At 38.0% G+C, this 18,840-nt stretch overlaps 1 long non-coding RNA gene across 2 annotated transcripts; it reads right to left on the minus strand.

Moving 5' to 3' along the window:
• Positions 1 to 3,591: 3,591 nt before the first annotated feature.
• LOC134638761 (uncharacterized) lies at positions 3,592 to 10,837 on the minus strand. 2 transcript variants are annotated; one of them, XR_010095281.1, is made up of 8 exons: positions 10,741 to 10,837; positions 10,557 to 10,615; positions 9,931 to 10,132; positions 9,443 to 9,550; positions 9,198 to 9,327; positions 7,148 to 9,074; positions 6,461 to 6,838; positions 3,592 to 3,699 (listed from the first exon to the last, which is right to left on the minus strand). It is a non-coding gene; the product is annotated as an uncharacterized LOC134638761 (long non-coding RNA). The 2 variants fall into 2 exon arrangements; XR_010095280.1 differs by lacking the exons at positions 10,557 to 10,615; positions 10,741 to 10,837 and having other exon boundaries at positions 9,931 to 10,214.
• Between the last annotated feature and the right edge of the window lie 8,003 nt (positions 10,838 to 18,840).

Below are 18,840 nucleotides of genomic sequence, written 5' to 3' on the forward strand. Positions count from 1 at the left end.
CCAAAACGCGTACAAACTCCAAAACACAACAGAAGTGCTCCAGGATGCTAGGGGCAGTGTTGAGCTTTTGTTACCTAGTGGCTACACAAGCCAGGAAGTACCAACGACCAGATTTGGTGTGTGGTAGTAACAGGTAAATGAACTTTTTTTTTTTTTTTTAAGAGAGTGAGTGAGTGAGTGAGTGAGTGAGTGAGTGAGTGAGTGAGTGAGTGTGTATAAATACACATATGCTTTCAGTTGTGTAATTTAGGTGATCTAGGTAGCTCTTTTTTTTGAAGTTCAGTTAACGCTAGCAATGTGTTTTGGAGTTTGTACGTGCTTTGTCTCTATAGGCCACTGTATATATTTATATATAAACATATATAAATTCAACCATTTTGTGCATAATTTTATATTGGTTTTGATAATAAATTAAAGCAAAAAAACAACCTGTAGAGCTGGTTGGGAGCCGAAAGAGCCGGTTCCCTAAGATGAACCGGGATTCCCATCACTACAATACACAAGGCGAACTGAGAAAAAAATAAACAGTAACTTAAACTGGGAAAACTAAAAATAAACATGAACAACCATAAATGTAAAACTTGTGTCAATAAATACATATCGGAGACATGGCTCAAAAGACAACAGATGACCTGACACTGAACAAAGGAAGACAGAGGACTCAAATACACAGAAGGGTAACGAGGGAAGTGGAAACACACGGAGAACACAGCTGACACAAATGAACGTGATGCCACATGGGAAGCAAAACTAAACACATTGAACATGGAAACGCATGACTGTCAAATTAAAACAGGAAGCCTATACTGGTGTTTTTAAAAGTCTTTTTGTAAATACAACTTTTTTGTATTTACAGTTTTGGGGTTTAAACCTCTTAAATTTCTCTCACTAGAAATATATATTTTTTAAAAACAAAAACGATTTTCAATTTTTTTGTAGTTTATTGCACTTGTTTGGCATAATGTCTTCATGCTGGTGCGCGGCGGCGAAGGTGGTAGAGGACAGGCAGCGGGAGCATTTAGTGATGGATTATGTGGAGGAGCATTAGCAGAGGTGCCTAGTGTAGTGAGCAACATACGCTGTAGGTCCGATACCACCTGACGTAATGCCGTCTGTTTCTTAACGAAGTGTCTCATCATTTTCTCATGGCATTCCAAAACCTCCCCGTGAACCAAAAATTCATGCTGGACGGGGGGTGAGTTCGCTGGGTCCAAGGCCTGCTGGAGTGTTCTGTCACGGGGCGTGAATGAGTGGACCCTGGCACGGAGCTCTGAATGAACAACAGTGCATTTATTTACAGTGATAAAGGCTACAATTGTTCAGTTGTTCAATGTGAAAGAGACAGGAAAAACATACACACACAACACAGGCCGGTTGACCAGTAGGGGACCGTCAGACCCTGACAATTACTTTAATACATCATAAGAACTCAAGCAGACAGAGCCCAGTTCTGTGTTAAACAATGACAGCATCATCTTCAATGCTACTGTCATCAGTCATTTTGTTTAAAAATTGGGGCCTGCCTGAGCTTCGCCTCTGTCAGTGCACCCCAGGGCAGCTGTGGCTACAATGTAGCTTGCCATCACCAGTGTGTGAATGGGTGAATGAATGTAGTGTAAAGCGCTTTGGGGTCCTTAGGGACTAGGTAAAGTACAGGCCATTTACCATTTAATGCTGCCATAATTTTTATTCACATGCATGCTCTTAGATAAGTTCCTACCACAGGTCTATTTTTAGTCGCAAATGTTGTGTTTATGTGGTGATGACGCTACAGAAGAACTGCAGCAGAAAAATAAATAAAAATATCATCAAGTTACCTGCTCAACTTAATAAATTTTTGCAGCCTTAGTATATAAAGTTAACAAGGCTTTAAATTTATGTCTCCACACTGCTTAACTGGTGGATACACATGACATTACCAATACTGTAAATGGACGTTGCTACTCATAGTTGCATAGGCCACGTCACAGACAACATTACAGTCAAGGGCCGAACACACCAGCTAAATGACAGTCAGACAGTCTGAGCTCAACCTGTTCCGGTATGCTGCATTTCTACCCGGGTTACTTGAATCCACCAGTTTCCTGGATTAAGTATACAGTGCTATGAACAAGTATTTCCTCCCTTACTAGCTATTTTTTATTTTGTTGTTGCATGCATCACTCCTAAATGTTTCAAAACAAAAATAAATACATTTTTATATTAGAAAAAGTTAACGTCAGCAAATACCAAATACGGTTTTTAATGCATTTATCCAAACCTACCTGGCCTTATGTGAAAAAGTAACTTCCCCCTTATTAAATTATAAATTGATAGTGATTAACCAGATTTTTTTTTGAAAGATAAGTTGTTTCACTATAGACACACCCAAACCTGATAATCTGCAAGGATTCCTAAATTCCTATTTCTTAAAATTTCCCTTTTCCCAAAGATTTTACAAAATTTCAGGATTTTCTAAAATAATTTGATGATCTGAAACATTAAAGTTTGAAAAGGTACAAAAAACAAACAAACCAAATAAAAAACAAGAAAAAGAAATCAGGAAGGACCCAAATAATCCAAAGAGCACTGTATCCTTTAAAGTGTCTCTCCAATACAGCCCATCACCCTAAAACTATTGTCTAGACTATACTGTTTTATTATAATGTAAGAAAGAGAACCAACATTTCCTTTCCTGTAAGCCTATCCCAGCTGTTGTTAGGCCAGAGACAGGGATGCCCAACATGTAAACTCCAAACCCAAAGCCCCGGCCAAATGGTGGAGTCAAACTCAGGGCTTCCTTGCTGTGAGGTAAAACAGTGCTAACCACCAGTGTCCTGCTCTGATCTGATCTTAGAGATAACACACCTAACTAAAACCTTTTGGATTTAGGACATATTTATGATGTGACTTCCTTAATGTTGAGTTCCTGTTGAAGTACACAAATAGGCTACTTGTCTTTGAAGTGACATTAAGTTTGTTCACTTTTATTTTGGTTAAAACCAAATACATCACACAGCAGCCTACCTGTGCTCTGAGCCCTCATTGGCTGTAGTAAAATTAAATAAACCAAAAGACTCTGACATATTCCCAAACACAGTTCAAAGTATTCAAAATATGCAAATATCTGTTTGCATTTTTATTTGCTTTGGAAAACATTAAATTCATGCAATACAGTATTTTGATAGGTCAAACCCTGAACTTCCCTGAATGACAGATGAAAATAGCAATAACAGTTTTATTTCAGTCACTTCAAAGTTGTTTATTTCTTCCCTACTGGTACAAAATAGAATCAGAAAACAGTGCAGCAGGGAAACAACATTCCTCAGCCTCAGAAAATAAATTTGAGGATGGCTGAGGATACCAGCAGTAGGATGGCACTGGGACCAGTTGGAATAGCGCTGTTACACAGGTTCCCTTCGCAGCAAGACATAGGCCAAACACATGCTGCACTGTTCAGGCAGCCCTTTGTAACTGCATTAAGACCTGTAAGACATGAGGGGAAAATTCTCAGAAAGAACTTTAGAAAACATGATGTGACTAAGAGCCAGCAGACATTCAGCATTTGTGTTTAGTTTTAGATAGAGCTTCAGATATGAGATAACAACTCACCTACTACTCTGAGAGAGTAACAGCGCTCGAAGCCAGGAAGACAAGATGTGGTGTCTGTGCAGGATTTAGGATCGGCAGCTGTGCATGTGTAGCATCTTAATCCATGTGCTATAGAAATAAAAAGAACACAATTTCACACAAGTTAGAAATTATTTTGAGCTTTTTATGCCCTTTGAGAGATTTGCCAGAAATTGGATCATATATAAGAAGTGAAATCTTAAGAAGTCTTCTCAGTCTGGAAAATATTTCTCTATTGACCACATAATAAGTAAATATGTTTGTATGTTTTTAAGCCTGTTTTCTTAACCAGGAAATTACTCCCTTAAAGTCTGATGTATACTACATATCTTTAAAACCACACTTATTTTTAAAATTAAAGTCTCAATGATTAAATAAAAAATATATACAGTGTTCATTTCAGTTCCATCACAGGCTGTTTATATAACTCAGTATTGAATTGTTAAACTATTTCTTTAACTTTTTACCTTTAAACATCAGTACATTTTTTCTTACCTGCAGACAGAGTCACACACAGGATCAGAGCTCCATAAAGCTGCATCATAAACTCAGCCATGTGAGAGCAAAAGCTGCTGTTAATCCCTTCGCTAATCCTTTCTTGCTCAGCTCAACTTTTTAGTTTGATTTCAGAACCTGAGCTTTTATATCTCTTCAAAGAGCCTCCTACCAAGTGGTCCATATAACCACGCCCCCTAAAGTGACAACCCTGTCAGTCACTGTGAGTCATAGCCAAAAGACGGGAGAGGTTCTTCATATAATTTAATAACAATAAATAATAAATTTATAAAGCGCTTTTCAAGGGAACCCAGAATTGTTTTACATTTAAAAACTGATTAATGGAAGCTTTAAAACTGGACAGTAGCATAAGTGTGAAGTTTATGCATTCTCAGCAAGAACAGATTCTTGATTCCTATACTTCCGAGTGCTGAGCCTTTCTTTATTAGCTCATCTTCCTAATCTGCTTTCAGAACCTGAGCATTCGCATCTCTTCAAAAAGCCTCCTAGAAAGTGTGCAAATAACCACACCCTGTTAAATGTCAGCACTGTCAGACTTTCCATTTATGGAAAGGAAGACAAGAACTAAGGATATGCATTAGATTCTTGCTAAAAAAAACAAACAAAAAACTATATCATATTAAATAAAATGTGTGAAAATAAATTGATAACAAAACTTTAGGTGAAAACTTACAATGTACTCATCATAAGACATAAATTTTTATCATGCTTCTTTCTGAAGGTCTGTTTGATTGGAGTATAGCATTGCCTCAAGTACAATTTTATCAGATTTTTTTATCGTGCTTTATGTTTCATAAGGTCAACAAGTATGTTCAATAAGGAAGATCTGTAATGACACATCTGTGCTTCCTGGGTGTTTGGTGGCTATTCTATGTTTTACATTGTGTCTGTGAAGGTTCTCAGTCATCCAGGTCATCGTAGTCTAAGGAGCTTGGAAAGAAAAGCGTCTGGACTTCTTTAAGTTGCTTGAAGACGTTTCACCTCTCATCCGAGAAGCTTCTTCAGTTCTAAAGTTCAAATGGTGGAGAGTCCCAGATTTAAACCCAGTGGGAGTATCCCCCCAAAGAGGGACAAAGGACCCCCTGATGATCCTCTACCTAATCCTCACTACACTGTACAGCATAGCGAGGAATGCCCAGACCTCTACATTGGAGAGACCAAACAGCCACTTCACAAGCGCATGGCACAACATAGACCACCTCCACGGGACAAGACTCAGCAGTCCATCTGCATCTGAAGGACAAAGGTCACTCTTTTGTGGATGCCAATGTTCACATTTTGGACAGAGAGGACAGATGGTTTGAAAGAGGAGTGAAAGAAGCCATTTATGTCCACTGTGAGCGACCATCTTTGAACAGAGGCGGTGGTTTACGACTCCAACCGTCTGCCATCTATAATCCAGTTTTGAGATCCCTTCCCAGATGCCTTAATGCCCACTCACATCCTGGGCCATCTGACCTCAGGAAATCACATGATAGGGTGGGTCCAGGTTTCACAAAGAGCTCACCCGAAACCCTGGATGATTGTGACCCACACCCGTTTTCACACCGTGGCTCATGTGATTAGGTAGAGGATCATCAGGGGGTCCTTTGTCCCTCTTTGGGGGGATACTCCCACTGGGTTTATATCTGGGACTCTCCACCATTTGACCTTTAGAACTGAAGAAGCTTCTCGGATGAGAGGTGAAACATCTTCAAGCAACTTAAAGAAGTCCAGACGCTTTTCTTTCCAAGCTCCTTAGACTATGTTTTACATTACTTCCCCTTTCCCATGCTGTCAAGCTCATTGCTGACATCACTAGTCTAATCATCTTTCTTCCTTCTTCTGGCCAATTAGCCTTCACTCTGGGTATTTTAAATCTCACTGCTTCTTCCTTGCACACACCTTTGTGCAACTACCTCCTCCCCATCTCCATCATCAACATCCTGGCATAATTCCTATCACCCTGGGATTCCATTCTGCTGTGATCGGCTATCAGAGTCTAAATGCCATCCGTTCTCTTCCGCTTACCCTTTTCAGGGTCACGGGGGGCGCTGGTGTACACCTTGGACAAGTCGGCAGTCTGTCACAGGGCTAACACACAGAGACAAACATTTGCACTCACATTCACACCTATGGGCAGTTTAGACTGATCAGTTAACCTATCACAACTAACTGCATGTCTTTGGACTATGAGAGGAAGCAGGAGTACCCACTACTGCAACCACTGAACATCCAAGGTATGGACATTGAGGCTGTGGACAGCTACAGGTACCTTGGTGTTCATCTGAACAACAAACTGGACTGGACTCATAACTCAGACGCCCTCTACAGGAAAGGGCAGAGCAGACTGTACCTGCTGCGGAGACTCAGGTCTTTTGGAGTGAAGGGCCCACTCCTGAAGACCTTCTATGACTCTGTGGTGGCCTCAGCCATCTTTTATGGTGTGGTCTGCTGGGGTGGCAACATCTCTGCCGGGGACAGGAAGAGACTGAACAGGCTGATCAGAAGGGCCAGCTCTGTTCTAGGATGCAGTGGAGGTGGTGAGTGACAGGAGAATGGTGGCTAAGCTGTCATCCCTGTTGGACAACATCTCCCACCCCATGCATGAGACTGTGACAGCACTGAGCAGCTCCTTCAGTGGCAGGCTGCGGCACCCACGATGTGGGATGGAGAGATTTCGCAGGTCTTTCCTCCCCACCGCTGTCAGACTCCACAACAAAGACTTTTGCAGCTGATCAAACACACAAACCCACACATGTGCAATAAGACTAAGTGCAATACTCTTTTCTGACAAAGTTGTATTTTTACTCAGTTGTATATAGAATTTGTATTCTATTTTTATCCTATTGTATATTTTATTCTATTTTATTCTACTGTATATAGTATTTTATTTTATTCTATTCTATTCTGTACAGTTGTGTACAGTATATTATTCGTATTGTATTCTAATTTTTGCTCTATAACTTTTGCACTGTCCACTTTCTGCTGTGACAAAACAAATTTCCCACGTGTGGGACTAATAAAGGTTATCTTATCTTACCTGGGGAGGATATGGAAACTCCACACAGAAAGACCCCCGGCATGATGATGGAATTGAACTCAGGACCTTCTTCCTGTACTGCAACAGTGCTAACCACCATGCTGCCAGGTCTAGTTGCCAAGTGGCTTAATTGAATTCTATATATCAATATACCATGTTTACCATGTGGATAAGAGAGAAAAAGAGAAAGGCAGGTCAACAACTGGAGGACAAGAGTTACCAAAGTGATTTCTAGTGAAATTAGCTAAATGAGCTCAAAACACATCAAGTCAAGATCTAAAGAAACTCAACAACATATGAGAAACAAAGTCACAGAGATCTATTAGTCTGCAAAGGAATCCTGAATTCTGCTCTCTATCAGAAAATCTGGAAGGAGAATGTCCGGTGATGAGCACAGTCAGGTTATGCAGCAGCGCAGTGATCCAAAACACACCAGCAAGTGCACCTCTGAATGGCTCAAAAATCAAAATGAAGCCTGGTCAAAGTCCGGACTTAAAATAAAATTGAGATTGATTGGCATGACCTTACAGAGGTCCATTTTGTTCAGAAACTCTGGAATATGGTTGATTCTGCAAACAGGGGATTTATTCACAGTAATATGAAAAAATAAATACCAGATATTTCAACCACTGGATTGCAGTGTTGTGTCACTTGCTGCGAAAAGTGACACAACCAGTTATTAGAATTCTGTGGTAATTACTTTTTCACATGGGCCCAGGTAGTTTTGGGTAGCTTGGTTCCCTTAATAGATAAAAATCATCATTTAAAAACTGCACTTTGTATTTTTATTTTTTTAGTTATTTTTGTCTAATATTAAAATTGGACCAATTTGAATTTGGGACATGTATCCAAGATTTAAAAAAAAATGAATAAAGCCAAATTTCGAACACATACATAAAATAAAGAGAAAATGAGATCCTTGGGTGGGGGGGTAGCTTAACATTAACATCCGAATTATATCATTTTCAGTGTTACTTAGTCATGTTCTTCTGGTTTCACCGATCTGTCTACAGAAATCCAATCTGCTTGAGCGCTCTCATGTGGTCTTTCACTGCAACAACATAAAAGGAGACCTAGGTTGATTATAAAAACTCACCTCCTATCTCTTTTATAATATTTGTAATCTCAAATATATTACAGTAAAAGGCAGATAAACAATGTTTCCAACTATCCATCCATTTTCTAATGCTTGCCTGGGTTCTAGTCATAGGTTGGCAGTCAGAGCAGGAAGCCTAGAAATGCCTCACTCTAGCCACCTTTTCCTGCTTATCCGTGGGGACATGTGGATGACTTTTTTCCAAGCCAGCCGAGAGATTTAATCTCTCCAAGGCACTTGAAACTTCAACTTGAATCAGATCAACTTTATGTGAAAATGAAACCTAAAAACTGATATTTGAACCTTTGGTGTTTAGGAAATATTGAAGTTGTGACTTATCGTGTCGAGTTCCTCTTACTGACCTCAGATTCACCCTTTTCTCCACCCCCACTTAAAACCTTCTTTGCTTTAGTAAAATGAAATAAACAAAAGAAATCCTGCCTTCTTCTCAATCCCAGTTCAAACTTTTCCAAAAATATGCAAATATATTTTCTGTTTGCATTTTTATTTGCTTTAGGGAAAACATTGCATTCAAGCAACACATGATTGGAATTAATAACTCTGAACTTCTCTAATTTTGTTTTTTATAATTTCACTCCAACACATTTTATTTCATCTTTAGTTCTACAAAATAAAATCAGAAAAAAGTGCAGCATGGAAAGATCATTCCACAGCCTTGGAAAAGGAATTTGATGACTGCTGAGGATACAAGCAGCAGGACGGCACTGGGACCAGTTGGAATAGTGCTGTTACACAGGTCGTCTTTACAGCAAGTCATAGAGCCAACAGATAATGCACTGTTTTGGCAGTCCTTCATGGCTATGTTAGCACCTGCAAGACACAATTAGAAAACTTTCAGACTACTTTAAAAACATGTTGTGACTAATAGGCAGTGAACATTCAGCATTTGTACTTGGTTTTAGACAGAGCTTCCAATACGAGTGAACTACTCACTGCCAACTCTGAGAGAGTAACAACGGTTGGAGACATCAGAACAAGATGTGGTGTTTGTGCAGGATTTAGGGTCCACAACTGTGCACCTATAGCACATTAATCTTTATAAGTTGTTTAGCCAAGTCAACGCCTGCAAGACATGAGGAGAAAACTCTCAGAAACCACTTTACAAAGCATGCTGTGCTTCATCACTGTGCATGTTTAGACCTGTCAGTTATCAAGTCTGATATGAGTAAACGACTCACCGCTTACTCTGAGAGAGTAACAACGGTTCAAGGTGAAAGCACAAGGTTTGCTCTCTATGCAGGATTTAGGATCAACGCCATAGCATGTGTAGCATCGTAATCCACATACTATAGAAATAAAAACAACACACTTTCACAAATTTCTAGTAATTATTTGCGGTTTATATTTTCATTTTATGCCTGTTGATGAGAGTTCAAAATGGGAAGTGAAACAAAATCAAACAGGAAATGTTTAAAGTCTCGCTTAAAGTAAATACTAATCAAACCATAAACAATTGTTTTAAACTGAATAACTAAATTCTATAACAACTAAAGTCTTCATATATATTTAAACAAGATATATAATTTTTCTGCTTCTGTTTCCTCACAAGCTGGTCATTGAGTTTTTTAACTTTCACTTCCCTTACAGGCTTTAAGACCACCTTTAACAGTCGATACATTTGTTTATTTGTAAAAGCACACAGGACCAACATGAAATGTTTTCTTACCTGCAGACAGAGTCACACACAGAATCAGAGCTCCATAAAGCTGCATCATGAAATCAGTTTAATAATCAGTCTTATAGGGGGGAAAAAACGCTGTGGCTAATGTAACCCCTCTCAGTCTCTATCTCCGGTGCTGTATGAGTAAAACTCTCTGGACTCGAGATGGGTAGAGCTCAGGCGTGGCTTATTCCCCTTTTGTGGGTCTCTGCAACAATATGGGACATGAGTAACCATGGGTTTCCAGCAACAGGATTCCGCCCAAACACAGCAAAAGCTTCGTTGCTACTAACAGGAAGAACAAATGATTTGCTCCTCTTAATTTCCTCAAAATAAATCAAAACCAAAAATTGATTGAAAACTAAGATGGCAACAAAACTTATTACAGGAAAAAAATAAAAATATTACTGCATTGTGGTTTAGGTAAAAAAAAAGAAAACTTAATTCACTTAAATGCACATTCATATTCATGTGAAAATAAATAAACTTCCAGACCAAAGCCAAAATTTCCTTTTATGTACAATAGTAAATTGAACAATGCTGCTATCTACTGGACAAAACTTAATAAGCAGTATTTCTTAAACAGAATTAACCTGCAGCTCAACCAAATACATGTTTCAAAATACACATACCTGCAACAATACGGGACATGAATAACCATGGGTTTTCCAGCAACAGGATTCCGCCCAAACTATCAAGAGAAGTTTCAAATTATTAGACACGACAGTCTCCTCTAGCTGTTAGCCTCAGCGTGTCCATTTTTCCCTACCGTCTAACCCATTAATTTCAAAACAAGATCATAAAACCGAAACCTACTTAGATGCTACTGTATGGGCAGTTCATGCTGATAATGCACTGTCATGTTAACCTCAATGAGCATCTTCAAATATGTTTTTAACTCATGTTCAGTCAGGGCGGACTGAGGATGAACTTACCACAGCAAAAGCTTTGTTGCTACTAACGGGACCAGTTTAGGAGTGGCAGACTTCCGCTGCAGATTTTCAAATTAAAGGTTTCGGAATCAAATCTTTCAAAAATAAACCCATGGTTGCGATCCCAAGTTTAACAGGAATTTAACCACAACAAAACCATGTTAATTCTTTTACATCGTTACACTAAGCCTTTTTTTGTTAGCGAAACTTCCACTTTTTGTTCTGACAATCTGAGAATTTGCATTTCGGCGGAGCGGGTGGGGTGGGGTGAGGTGGAGTGGGGGTTAACAAATTTATCATAAAAAAACATTTATCATTCTTCTTGGGGAACTTAAAGAAACAGAATAAAACATTTTCCCATCGTAAAGAAAACTCCCTTAAAATATGGACAATAACAAAACTGCTAAATTCCTTCCAGAATCTCTGTGTAAAAGAACAGTACCAAAAAAGATGTGTCACAGTTTCTGGATGATCCCCACAGAAAGTACAATTAGTATTTATGTCCCTTTTAAATTTTACCATGTAGTGACTGGCTGGATAACATTTATGTAGAATTTTAAATGAGACTTCTTTCACCTTATTTACAATCAAATATTTATGGGGGATCATCCAGACTGTCTTCCACTTGATATCTGGAACATATCGGTTCCAATAAGATATTATATACAGGAGATAGACGATATCTTCCTGGAATAAACTACGTATTCTCTTATTGCTGTTACCAAGTTCTTGTGAAAAGTAGAGTTTTCCTGTTGGTGACTCAGCTGGATCAGGGAGAGTGACTGAGGTAGATATTGAGCTGTCAGTGTTTTTATATAACATTAAAGTCCCTGAGGGTATGGCACCAAGCACCATTGAGAATTCCTGAACACTGATTGGAAAATTATATAGTGCAATAAAGTCGTTGTAAGTAAGTAGTTGTCCCTCTTTATTAACCAGCTGAGCCAGCAATAGGATCCCATTCTGGACCCAAGTTTCCAGGAAAAGTGATTTATTTTTAAATAAAATATCTCTGTTGTTCCAGATAAGATATTTGTGAGGTGAGAAGTTGTGTTTATAAATGAGGGTCCACGCTAAGAGGACTTGCTTATGGAAGGATGAAAGTTTTACAGGGAGTTTCTCAACATTGTAATTACAATTTAAAATAAAATTAAAGCCACCAAAACGAGAGAAAATATGATATGGTATAAAGTTCCAGATAGAGGTAGGATTTTTAAGAAAATGTTTAGCCCAATTAATTTTGAAAGTGTTATTTAAAGTAGAAAAGTCTAAGACGTTAAGCCAAGGGCGTCGATTTGGCATGGACGGAAGGGACACGTCCCCACCAATATCCAGCGATTACTGAATTGTCCCCACCAATAATTTGATCTCTTCGAGTAAAGAAAAACAAACCCGATAGAAAGAAAAAAACAAACAAACCCCGATCTGTCAACGTCTCATTCACCCAGCGGTGCAGAAAGAGTTAAATTACGTTCTCTACCTCATGTGACAAATACGGCCAATGTGATTGGCTGTGCCTTTCAGGGCGCTCTGTTTAGTTTTAGCAGCGGCAAGCCTGCGCTGAGAGGAGGAGAGGAGGACGGCAGCAAAAAGGAAGAACCTCGATATACGAAAGTGTTTTTCAAAGAAACCTGTAAGTCACTTAAAGTCAAGTTCACTCATAAAATGTGTCCGTCATAATAACGTTACAGGCTATGCTAGGCTTTGGCCCACATCAGTCTAAAATTGTATGTAACCATAAATAACGTGTTTTGGAAACTAACTGCACAAAATGCAGCACTATTAGTTCTCTCAGTCTCAGAGTAGCATTTCTAATTTTGATTGAAACTGTCAGAGAAAACGGAGCCTCGAGCAAGTCAGGGTATTAGTTTACAGAGGCCGTTAAAATTATATGTCTAACGTTAAAATGTTGGTGACACAATAATTTCATCCTAATAGTGTTGACATATTCATAGGGTTCATTTTTGAAACAAAATATCATGAGGTAGTCGTGATTTTGCAAATATTTCAACTTGTAGTGCAGTTTGCACAAATTGTTTTAAAAATGCACTCACCCTACAAACATTACTGATGAGTCAAGATCTGCACAAACTGACAGAAACACTGAAGCAGCTACACATTTTATTCTTATTGTCATGTATGTCCTATTTGTCAGGTGACAGAAGAACCAACACAAAGCTCAGAGAGTAATGGTGATACAAGATCACAGGTGGAATTGGATGATGACCTGGTGGTTCATGACTGTATTTGAAGCACATGTGTGACTGCATGTATGTGGAGTGTCTCACTGTTATTGATCAGGTGACAGAGGCAGCTCTGCCATGTTGTAGCTCAGACAGAGGTGAAGAGGCGAGGTCACAGGTGACTGACTGATGATTTGGTGCTATAGATTAACTAGTATTTATTATCATGACAGTTGTTAGGCTGCTGATGTAAATTGATTCATTAGTGTATATTTGACAAAGAATCTGAATTGACATGTCTCACTTTTTATATGGCACGAATCAATGTGTTATTTTATCAGGTGGCAATATGTCCTAGTGCAGTCAGAGGGGAGGAGCCTGGGCCAAAGGTGAGGCACATCAAGCACAGAATAATAATTTTAATCTGAGGATAAAACGCAGGTACTGAGGCTAAAAGAAGCTTCAGTGTCTCAGAAGACTAAAAACATGGCTAAGGTTAACAATGACTCAAATGAGATTAAACAATGCTGCTGTATGCCATGTCCACCAGGAGAGACTGGACAGTATAGATGTAAAACCAATATGCCAGCAGTTTATCTCAGTTAACGAGAGGAGAAGGCATGCGTTTGGCTCCTTCACATACTGGACATTGAGTTGTTGTGTGGGGCACCAGTAGTCCATGTCTGTTGCTGTAACAGTAGTTCATGTTTAGAATAAAAAATCCCAGCTCACTGATTTGATCGGGGCAACAGTGTGCCTAAACTGTTGCATGATTTTGCTGAGAGATCTTTTACTTTGTGGTAATCTTAGATGAGTAGTTTTATGGACAAAAACCAGCAGGTCATTCAGTGTTCCCTTAGTGCTAATGTATCAGAGATGTTGGTGTACTATAACTGAAGTAATGTTGTTAAGTCCTTAAAGTCATATTCTTTTATTGTCATGACTGTATTTGAAACTATTTTTATTTTTGTATGATACCTGATTTATATGGAATATAGCTGAAGTAAACTAAAGCCTAAAATACTTAGTCATTTGTTTAATAGTAATTTAACATTATATAATTAACATATAAAACTATGAATTGTGATTTTTAAATGGTTTAAAAGCATGTAGAATTGCATATGTAGGCAAGTATATTTCTCCTCTTTTTTTTTTTTTTATTAAGAAGCAAAAACAAAAAGGAAAAAAAAAAAAAAAGAAACAGGGCAGGGTTCGGTGGTTGAATCATCCGTCCCCACCAATGCCAGAACCAAATCTACGCCCTTGCGTTAAGCCCACCTGATTCGTACTTATTCATCACAACAGTTTTTCTAATATAATGCGTACGTTTTTTCCATATAAAATTAAAGAGCATACGTTCAATATCTTTACTAATTTTCTTATCCAGATGGAAAGAGAGAGCAGCATATGTTAATCGGGATATCCCTTCAGCTTTAGTAATTAACACTCTACCTTTCAACGACAAGTCCCTTTGCAGCCACTGGTTGAACTTTTTTAGGGTTTTCTGTATAATTGGAGTGAAGTTTGAAGAGCATCTTGATTTTTGGTCTTTGGATATTAACAGTCCCAAGTATGTGACTTCCTGTTTAACAGAAATATTACAGATAGTATTTGCAGGGCAGTCTTTAATTGCTAGCAACTCACACTTTTTAAGATTTAGGCATAAACCAGAGGCCTCAGAGAAATCACTAATCACACTAAGGGCTAGAGGGATTTGGTTTGCATTCTTCAAGAAGAGTGTGGTGTCATCAGCTAGCTGGCTGATGATGAGCTCCTTATCAGCTATGGTGATTCCTTGTACAACACTGTTTGAAATATTAGTTGCAAGAATTTGTGTACAAAGTAAAAATAAATATGGTGAAATAGGACATCCTTGGCGAATACTATGTTTCAGGTCAAATCTCGGGGTGGAACCGTTAATCATTTTAATAGAACTATTGCCATTTGTGTATAAGGTTTTGACAGCTTTACAGAAAAACTTACCAAAGCCAAATTTTTCCAAAGAGTGGAAAATAAATTGATGTTCAATTGTATCAAAAGCCTTATAAAAATCCAGGAAGAGAATGAAGCTATTGTTAGGTACCAAATCAGAGTAATCAAGTAAATCCAAAACCAGTCTAATGTTATTAGAAATGTGTCTATTTCTCATAAAGCCTGATTGTGTCTCATCGATAATTGTGTCCAAGACCTCTTTAATTCTGTTAGCAAGTATTAAAGCCGTAATCTTATAGTCATTATTAAGCAGGGAGATGGGTCTCCAATTATCAATAAAAAGTAAGTCTTTGTTTGGTTTTGGAATAAGTGTTATGAGACCTTGAGTAAGAGTAGGAGGGAGGGTGTTATTCTCTATACTTTCTGTAAAAACCTGCAGTAAAAACGGAGCCAGAAGATTAGAAAATGATTTATAAAACTGCAGTCAAACCATCTGTGCCGGGAGATTTATTGGCCTTAAGTGCAGAAATGGAATTACAAACTTCCTCCACAGTCAGAGGGCTGTCACAATAACTTCTATCTTCCACAACAATAGTTTTTAGATTTTTAATATTATTGAAAAATCCTGTTGAGACAACCTCATTATATTTTGAGTTGTATAGTTTAGTATAGAATTCGGCACAGAAATGTGAAATTTCTCTAGGATTGTCAGAGACAATGCCATTAATATTTAGTTAATGAATAGAGTTTATTTTTGATCTGTATTTTTCAAGCCTGAAAAAGTAAGCAGAATTTTGTTCACCCTCCTCTAGCCACCTCTTCCTTGATCTTATAAAAGCACCCTCAGCCTTGCGTCGATATAAACCGTCCAATTTATTTTGAAGTTCTTGTAAACTTAATTTATCTTTCTCTGAGATTTCTTCTGGGGACTTCTGGTAATAAGAGGCAATACTGCTTATCACTTCTTGTTCTTCAGCTTTCCTTAATTTAGTAATTTGACTCCCATATCTTCTCAAGAATTTGCATGCTTCAAATTTAAAAAGTTCCCAATTGGTACAAAAGGACTTCTCTCTGTTAGCTTTATTCCAATAATAAACAATTAATTTATTAATCTGCATGTTAACCATTTTATCTTTTAGTAAAGAATTATTTAACTTCCAATAAGAGAATTTATGAGGTATATTATCCAGTGTAAACATTTGGACGTTAATGTGAATTGCTCTATGATCAGTGAGGGGGGTGGCAAGTATATTAACAGTAATATTATCTTTATCAATACAGTCAGAAACAAGCCAAAAGTCAATACGTGATTGCCTGGATCCTGTCTTATTGCTCCAAGTAAAGAGTCTAAAAATTTTATGGGAAATTTTTCTCTCCAAATATCCACAACATTAAATTTTCCCATAAAATTTTTTAAGTGTGCACTGTATGAAGATTGCTGCCCTGGAGGCCACCTATCAACCGTATTGTCTAAAGCAATGTTAAAGTCTCCACCAATTAAGAGGACTGAATTTGAGTATTTGGAGAGCCAGAAATTAATTCTTTCTTCTGCCACCAAGAGCACCTGGCTGCAGCCACTGGGGAGCGCCATATTGCGACCGCCACACTAACCGGAAACACGTGACCTCCACACTAACCGGAATCACGTAACTTCAATTAAATCGACTTTGACAGCGAAAACTAAATTGTGTTTTTGTTACTATTGATGCTGCTGATAAATAAATTTGATTCTAAGTGTTTTTTAACACTCTGGGTTTATTAAAAAAATCACAATCCCTTCAGCTTGTTCGTGGCCAAAAGTGTCCATGTGTTATGTTTTTGTTTCTTTGCTACTTTTTCTGCATAAAGTTTTTTCATAAATATAAAATAGTCATTACTTTTACATTTTTAATCCTTCAAATACCCTTTTCTAGTACAATGCACTTGTTTGAAGACAACCTCAAAACTCACCATTTCATATATCAGCAGTGCTACTGGAAACTATTGTACAGTCGTCCCTCGCTATAACGCGGTTCACCTTTCGCTGTTTCGCTGATTTTTTTATTTTTTTATTTTATTTTGTTACAGCACATTGTGTTGTGCGTTCTGATTGCTGTAGAACATCGTCAACCAATCTAGTGCCGTGTCTCCTGCACAGCAGCGGTCCCCAACACCCGGGCCCGTTTGGTACCGGGCTGCGAGAGTTGAGGCTCGGGTGTGAAGTGTATGGTTTTCAGGGTTTTTAATCGTTAAGTCGGTTTCCCTGGGTCTTTTCTCGTGTTGTAGTCGTATTATTTGAAAGATTATTTTGTTTATTATTTTATTTATTATTTTATTTTGAAAGAACTATTTACGCGTTACCATAGCAACTAGAGAGTATCTAGAAGCAGAGAGGAGGATATTACTCTCAATGTTGTTGGCGCATTTCAGGAGTACGCTGCTAATAAAGTTACACAATTACACAGTGAATTCGCGTTTATTATTATATTTACAAAATACCACAGTTTTTGTCTTTGTCTGTATCATTTTATTTTGTTGTATTTATCCGCAACACCTTAAAGGCCGGTCCGTGAAAATATTTTCTGACATGAAACTGGTCCGTGGTGCAAAAAAAGTTGGAGACCGCTGCTGTACAGTACATAATGCGTTTAGCTTGTCGAATTTATATAAATCTTCGATCGCTAGCAGTGTAACTCTGAAGTGCTGCACTGTATGTTTGTAAGTTTTCTCCTCAACAAACACAACAATGCCGCCGAAACGTTTTGCACGGTTTCATTCTATAATACTGGACTTATGTTTCTAGGAAGGTTTAAACTTTAAGAGTGTTTAAACAAAAGAAAAAAGTGTGAAAATGTTCATGCCTGTCTGAGGAAAGTGTATAAAGCCTGTAGTGAGGGGTTTTACAGTCTTAAAACATCTATAATAATTGTAAAAAAAATAAAGTTGGCTACTACGCAGATTTCACCTATCGCAGGTTATTTTTAGAACGTAACACCAGCGATAAACGAGGGATCACTGTATTATTAATAGTAGAGTCTGGGGCATCTAATTGATTAACATCAACATTGATGATTGTGCACTATTTTTTTTTTTTGTTCAAGGAGAGCAAAAAATATAAAACTCTCTCTCAGCCTGTCCGTTGCCAATTGCCACTTTTGTGTATGTTCACAAAATGCTGTAAAATGTATATTTATTAAAACATTTATCTACTACCGACTTGACTCTTTAAATTATCACCAGTCCTTTTCATAAAAAAAACAACAACAAAATTTTATCTACATTCTTTTTTTTTTTTTACACTTTAAATGCCAGTTAGGCTATACATTACCAGTAAATTTTCAGATAAAACGGTGATAAAGTCCTAATGGTTTCATAAATCTTCCTATTTTTTTCATATAAGCATCTTGCAATTGTTGAGGTCACTAGTGTGCGCCCTATTTCTTCCAGGATCACTCTTCATTTGTAGGTTTTAGTGGACTCCTACTACTGTGAAGTGGTTTTCTATGGCGTTATTTTTGTGCCACTATTTTGAGCGCACGTAAAAAAAATTGCAGGTGCAAGTGTTGCATTTTGAGGAGAAATTTATTTTGAGCGTACAAAAGCTGAATTTGAGTGAAAAAAAATTCATTGCTGCGTGCAAAAAATGTATTTCAGTGTTTGCGCTTATCCATATACACACACAATAGCACCCCCTCTCGCTCAGTTTTTTCATTTGCGCTTGCTCGCAATGTGTTGCTTGCGCTCACAACATTCTCTGCTTCGTGTGCGCTCAAATCTTTGTACACCGTTATAAGTGTGCCACAAAACCAACCAATCACAGACTTGGTTTCAAAAATTCTGATTGGCTCTTACGGTCTCCAATCAGCTCGCTAGCTACTGCATTCCGGACA

The sequence above is a fragment of the Pelmatolapia mariae genome, linkage group LG12 (assembly GCF_036321145.2).
Source record: "Pelmatolapia mariae isolate MD_Pm_ZW linkage group LG12, Pm_UMD_F_2, whole genome shotgun sequence".
NCBI lineage: Eukaryota > Metazoa > Chordata > Actinopteri > Cichliformes > Cichlidae > Pelmatolapia > Pelmatolapia mariae.